The 6,749-nt window shown below is 51.5% G+C and overlaps 1 protein-coding gene across 7 annotated transcripts in view; it reads right to left on the bottom strand.

The window, feature by feature from the left end:
- Positions 1 to 2,697, bottom strand: part of sqor (sulfide quinone oxidoreductase) — a 57,768-nt gene extending 55,071 nt beyond the window's left edge. For 3 of the 7 annotated variants that reach the window (XM_048563113.2, XM_048563115.2, XM_048563112.2), the window contains exon 1: positions 2,531 to 2,696. The gene's annotated coding sequence lies outside the window, so the exon portion shown is untranslated. Of the gene's footprint in view, positions 1 to 2,530 lie in introns of all 7 variants that reach the window. The other 4 variants (XM_048563114.2, XM_059639219.1, XM_048563117.2 and 1 more) reach the window with 2 other exon arrangements.
- Between the last annotated feature and the right edge of the window lie 4,052 nt (positions 2,698 to 6,749).

The following is a 6,749-nucleotide window of genomic DNA, read 5'->3' on the forward strand; positions in this document are numbered from 1 at the left end:
CCTGCTGCTTACATGTATTTGGAAAGGCCAGGATTGATGAGGGACAGTCAGCATGACTTTGTGCATGGGAAATCATGTCTCACTAACTTGATTGAGTTTTTTGAATAAGTAACGAAGAGATCAACAAGGGCAGGAGGGTGGACATGATCTGCATAGACTTCAGTAAGGCATTTGACAGGTTCCTCATGGTAGACTGGTTAGCAAGGTTAGATCACATGGAATACAGGGAGAACTGGCCGTTTGGATACAGAAATGACTCAAAGGTAGAAGACAGAGGGTGGGGGTGGAGGGTTGCTCTTCAGTCTGGAGGCCTGTGACCAGTGGTATACCATAAGGATTGGTGCTGGGTCCACTGCGTTTTGTCATTTATAGAAATGGCTTGAATATGAAAATAGGAGGTATGGTTAGTAAATTTAAAGATGACAAAAACAAACAGAAGGTGTAGTGGACAGAGAAGGAGGTTACCTCGCAGTACAAAGGGATCTTGATCAGATGGGCCAACAGAGCAAGCAGTGGCAGATGGAATTTAATTTAGATAAATGTGAGGTGTTGTATTTTGGAAAGGCAAATCAAGGCAGGTCCAGGGGAATGTTGCCGAACAAAGAGACCTTGGGGTGCAGGTTGAAGGTGGAGTCACATGGCAGATGGTGTAGTGAAAAAGGTATTTGGGACGCTTGCCTTTCTTGGCCTATGGAGAGTAAAGGAGTTGGAAGGTCGCATGCAGCTGTACAGGACAGTGGCTAGGCCACTATTGGAATACTGCATGCAATTCTGGTCACCCTGCTGGAGGAGGGATGTGGTGAAGCTTGAAGGAGTTCAGAAAAGATTTACAAGGATGTTGCCAGAGTTGGAGTGTTTGAGATATTTTCCCTGGAGTATCAGAAGCTGAGGGGTGACCTTATAGAGGTTTATAAAATCACAAGGGACATGGATAGGGGAGTAGAAAAGGTTCCCCCCGACAGGGGTTTCCACCCCGCGCGGCCCCCCGCCGCCAACGCACCACCCCCTCCCCCACCCAACGCTCCACCCCACAGCTCCACCTCTCCTCACCCTACACACGCTCGCCCCAGCAGCCCCCACACGCCCCGCCTCTCCCCACCCATCCCCCACTTGCTCACCCCACCCTACATGCACTCGCCCAACTTGCCCCCACGCGCTCTCCCCATCCCACAGCTCCGCCCCACCCGCACCCCTCTCGCCCTCAGCTGGTCTCCGCCCCGCCTGCCCCCCCTCGCGCCTTCCACCTCTCCCCGCCTGCCCCCCAACGCGCCCACTGCCTCTCCCCGCCTGCCCCCACGCTGCTCCCCGCATGTCCCACCAACGCTCCACCCCATCCCCTCCCCAACAACGCTCCGCCCCACCCACACTCTGCCCCACAGCTCTGCTGCCCCCTCAAGCTCCGCTCCACCCCCTCCCCCAATGCTCCGCCCCACAGCTGCCCCCTCAAGCTCCGCTCCACAGCTCTGCTGCCCCCTCACACTCCGCCCCACCCCCTCCCCCAATGCATCGCCCCACACCACACACTCCATCCCACCCCCTCCGCCCCAACGCTCCACCCCGCCGCTCCGCCCCCACCGCTCCACCCCGCCGCTCCGCCCCCACCGCTCCCCCGACGCTCCGCCCCCTCCCCCACCACTCCGCCCTCACTCTGCCTGCCCCCAGAGTGACCCTTGCAGGGGGGAGGAGGATATCCCCTCACTCTGCCCGCCCCCAGAGTGACCCTTGCAGGGGGGAGGAGGATATCCCCTCACTCCGCCCCCCCGGAGTGTCCCTTGCGGGGGGGGAGGATATCCCCTCACTCTGCCCCCCACCCCGGGAGTGACCCTTGCGGGGGGGGGGGGGGGGGGGAGAGGATATCCCCTCACTCCACCCCCCCCAGGAGTGACCCTTGTGGGGGGGGGGAGGAGGATATCCCCTCTCCCCACCACGCCCCCCCCCCCGGAGTGTCCCTTGTGGGGGGGGGGGGAGAGGAGGATATCCCCTCTCCCCACCACGCCCCCCCCCCCCGGAGTGTCCCTTGTGGGGGGGGGGGGGAGGAGGATATCCCCTCACTCTGCCCACCCCCGGAGTGACCCTTGTGGGGGGGTTGGAGGATATCCCCTCACTCTGCCCGCCCCCCGAGTGACCCTTGTGGGGGGGGGAGGAGGATATCCCCTCGCTCTGCCCACCCCCGGAGTGACCCTTGTGGGGGGGTTGGAGGATATCCCCTCACTCTGCCCACCCCCGGAGTGTCCCTTGTGGGGGGGGGGGGGAGGAGGATATCCCCTCACTCTGCCCACCCCCCCCGGAGTGACCCTTGTGGGGGGGAGGAGGATATCCCCTCGCTCTGCCCACCCCCGGAGTGACCCTTGTGGGGGGGTTGGAGGATATCCCCTCACTCTGCCCGCCCCCCGGAGTGACCCTTGTGGGGGGGGGGGGGGAGGATATCCCCTCGCTCCGACGAGAAACGTTGAGGATTGGGATTTAATGCAAAACAGAACGTGCTGGAGAGTAGCCCGTAGCCCCCCAGCCCCGCCTCTCGGCTTCTTACCAGGCAAGGCCCAGCTCCCCGCTCAGTCCCCGGGACACACAGCAACTCTCACCGCCTCCTCCCGACAACGGCTCACGGGGGCGGGGACTGAGCCAACGGTTTGGGGCCATCGTGGAGGGGCGGGGCCGGAGGGGAAGCGGCGTGTCCTGAGACGTACCGGGGAGAGCGCGGATGGGAGAGGGGCGGGTCCAGAGGCGTAGTGGGGTGGGGCCGGACGGTAAGGGGCGGGGCCGGAGGGAAGAGATGTGTGGCCGGACGGTGGGGCCAGAGGATATTTGGTGAGAGGGGTAGAATTAAGGGGGCCGGGCAAGACGCAGAGGGAGAGGCCAGAGCGGCATGGTGTGGGGCCAGTGTGATGTGTAATACGGGTAAGGGCGGGGCGGGGCCAGTGACATTGGGGTGATCCGGAGGGTCAAGGGGTGGGTCAGAGGGGAGGGGCCGGAGTGATTGTGGGCGGGACTGGAAGGTCAGGGGGTGGATTCGGAGGGTCGGAGGCGAGTCTAGAAGGTCAGGAGGTGGGGTCCAGGAGGTCGGGGGCGGGTTGGAAGTGTAGGGCCAGGGGCGGAGTTTCTGGGTGGAGCTAGATATCAGGAGGTGGGGCTAGAGGGTCGGGGAACGAGACGTCGCATGAGGGGCGGGGCGGAGAGGGGCGGGCCCGGCCCGATGGGACAGGGGGCGTGGCCGGGATGTGTGTAGGTGGGAGGTGTCTCAGTGAACACCGGAAGCAGCGCGATGTGGAGGTTATGGGTCCTGAGGTTAATGGGGGCGGGGTCAGGTGTGTGTAATCTCAATAAATAACAAGCTTCAGCTGAAAGAGCAGCAGCTTGTGGGTCCGAGATAATGTTTATCTAACTCTACATCTTGTTAGCGTGTGGGTCCCTGTCTAGTTTACAGAGTTACACTGGGACCGTGAGGTTAACGCCTCTTGCTTTAGGAATTTCGTTGCAAACAAATAATCCCTCGATAATTTTTTTTCTGAAGAAGGCTCCGATCATCCAGCTCTGCTCCTTGTTATCTCCAAGCCCTCGGTCATGTTCTGCACCGTCATTGGCGAGAATTCTCACGGAATGTTGTCTACATTTTAAAAATAAAAACGCAGAACTGGACAAAGAAAGAGAATTGTGTGTGTGTGTGTGTGTGTGAGAGAGAAGGCCCCCTTATGCAGAGAGGCGGAAACGGTAGAGCCAGTCTCACACCAAGGAAAACATTTGATTAACTTAGAGACACGTGTGAAACTGAGACAGTGGGAACTGCCGATGCTGGAGAATCCGAGATACCACGGTGTAGAGCTGGATAAACACAACAGGCCAAACAGGAAAATCTGGTCGTTACTGGTTAGATTGTTCGCAGACATTTCGCACCGTACTAGATAACAGCATCAGTGCGCCAATGGTGAAGAATCAGCATTCTGTCCCGTTTTGCTGTTTATGTGTCAGTTTGCTCGAGTGCCTGGCATTACTTTCCAATTTGTTTCTTAGTGGCTGGTACATGGGGTCCAGCTCTACGTTTGTTAATGGAGTTTCTGGTCTCCGGGAATTCTTATGCTTGTCTTTGGCTGGCTTGTCCTAGGATAGCAATGTTATCCCAGTTGAACTGGTGTCCCTCTTTGTCCTGTCTGTCCAACATCTGGACAGACATGAAGGAAATTTTTTTACAGAGTGTGGTCTACATGCAGAATGAACTTCTTGAGGAGTTTATGAATGTGGGTCCAATTATAAAGTGAAAAAGACATTTAGACAAATACGTGAATAGGAAAGGTTTGGAAGAATATGGGCCAGGAGCCGGCAAGTGGGACTAATTTGGGATTGTGTGTGGCACAGACTGGTTGGACCAAAGGCTGTTTCTGTGCTGTATAACTCTGTGACAGTACAAGATAAAACTTAAGGTCAACGCTCAAAAAGTAAGTGAAAGACATCATTGGAATTGAAAGTCAGTCTAAACATCCCTGATTGTGGGAGTAAAATAATAACTAATCCTGATGCTTGGCCAACAGATGTATCTTATGAGTATGATAAGCACACAGAACTGGAATCCCCAGGGCTGATCTTTGACCTGAACAGAAATTGAGGTAGTCGCACTGATGGTATCAGTGTTACTAAACAGAAAGGTGGGGGCATATTGGTAAATGTCACTCTTCTGTTAGTCTGAGACTCAGGCTTGTTCTCTGGAGGTGAATTCAAATCCCATCAGGTGGAACTTAAATTCAATTCATAAATGTGGAATTGAAAGTGAGTTTTTGTGATAACTATCATCCACTATCATTCAAAAATACAAAATCTGCTTGTGCCTTTACAGGAAGTCTCCTGGTCTACATGTGACACCAGATTCACAGCAATACGGCTGACTGCCCTCTGAAATGGTTTAACAAGCTACTCAGTTCAAGGGTAATTAGGATAGGCAACAAATACTGGGTCTGCCAGTGACTCTAATTAAATATACGTTCAAAGAATTCCTCGCAGTGACCCACCTCCAAACCCACCCCAGAAACTGAGGGAGGGTTTCAGTTGTCTGTTGCTAAGAAACTCTTAACTGTTAGACAAGACATGGGATGCAGAGCAACAAAAATCTTAAAGGAAATTGCAACAATGAGCACCAGGACTGCTTTTTTTTAATCAACTCTCATTTCATAATCTCCTGATTTTAACCTAGGCAAATGAATGAAGGACAATTAGTAGTTAGCACTGCAGCCCAGACATATGTGTAAACAAAATGTAAAACATTCACCTGCTTTAAAAGATGACACATTTGTTGGATATTGTGATTTAAGTACAACACTGCTGATATTTAATCTTTTACAAACAATAGTTGATCCCTCTGCCTGAATGCAGATCTCCCACAAATCTGTTCAAGGTCCAAATTACAAAACTTTATGAAAAAAACTCTTAATAGTTGCTCAGGAATGTTCTTCAAATTGAACATTTTCAAACATGTTTAACACCTATCCTGAGCTTGTTTTGTTTGATATTCTGTTTGTGGCATGGTTGTATATCACATTAAAAATGGAAATGTTACCCTGACCGTAGATGTTTAAACATATTCTGCTGCATCTATACATGAATACTGGTTAAACTAATTGAAACTTTAACTTTTATCTTTGAAGAAGCAAAAGATACATATTCAATTTTATTCAGCTCCAGATCTTGTACGCCTTTGTACCCATTTTTACTTTGTAATATTGTATTCTGAAACTGTCTGCAGTAAATTTTAGTATAATTCAAAATTCTGAGGTTCACTGAGCAACGAAATGCACATTCTAACGCATTGGTTCGAAGTTCTTCTCTAAGCCACTCAGCATCCCAACTTGGAAATATATTCCTTCACTGTCAACTGGCTGAAAATCTAAGAACTCCCTCCCTAACAACACTGTGGGTATTCCAGCACTGAAAGACTGCAGCAGTTCAGGGACACAATTTGGTACCGCCTTCTCTACGGCAATTAGGGATGGGCAATAAATGCTGGCCCGGCCAGGGACGCCCACATCCTGAGAAGAAACAATATAAAAAAAACTTGACTTTTAGCAGGTTACTTGGTGTCGAACCATAAAGAACATGAAGGCTTTTTTTAATGCTACTCTGAGTTTGCTGATCACAGGTGAGGCATGAGCAGTCATTGACCCTTCCACCAATGAGTGAAGGAAGTGCGAGTTGGCTGAACTCCCACTGTCAGCACCTGTGCTCAATATGAATCTAAAGTGGCAGCAGTCAATATGTTGGCCAGAGATCAATCAAACTGTATGTGCTAACAAATTCCTGAAGGAATACAAATGTACATTAAACATCTACACAGGAAATTTCTTCCAGTATCATTGTAAAAAGGAGAAAAACCCAGTTGTTGAGCATTTTGTTAATGTTCATAGTCACGACTCAGTTGTGAAATAGTGGACACTTGGGAGAGGTGCCGAGGTGACCAGGGACAGAGTGACCATTGCTTGGGGTGAGAACAACTTGTAAAACAGGATCTCAAGAGGAATCTGAAAGCTTCCTATGAGACAACTGGCACAGAAAATATATAACTTCAATAGAAATGTTTGAAACAACATAGTAAAGCTATTTTATTGAATGCAAAGCTGGATAAATGATAACTTGCAACAAAATAACTATGGACTGTAACTAAAAGCAAAACACAGAAATGTAGTATCAGAGATAATGGGAACTGCAGATGCTGGAGAATTCCAAGATAATAAAATGTGAGGCTGGAAGAACACAGCAGGCCAAGCAGC

This window comes from Stegostoma tigrinum, chromosome 33 (assembly GCF_030684315.1).
Source record: "Stegostoma tigrinum isolate sSteTig4 chromosome 33, sSteTig4.hap1, whole genome shotgun sequence".
Classification (NCBI taxonomy): Eukaryota; Metazoa; Chordata; class Chondrichthyes; order Orectolobiformes; family Stegostomatidae; genus Stegostoma; species Stegostoma tigrinum.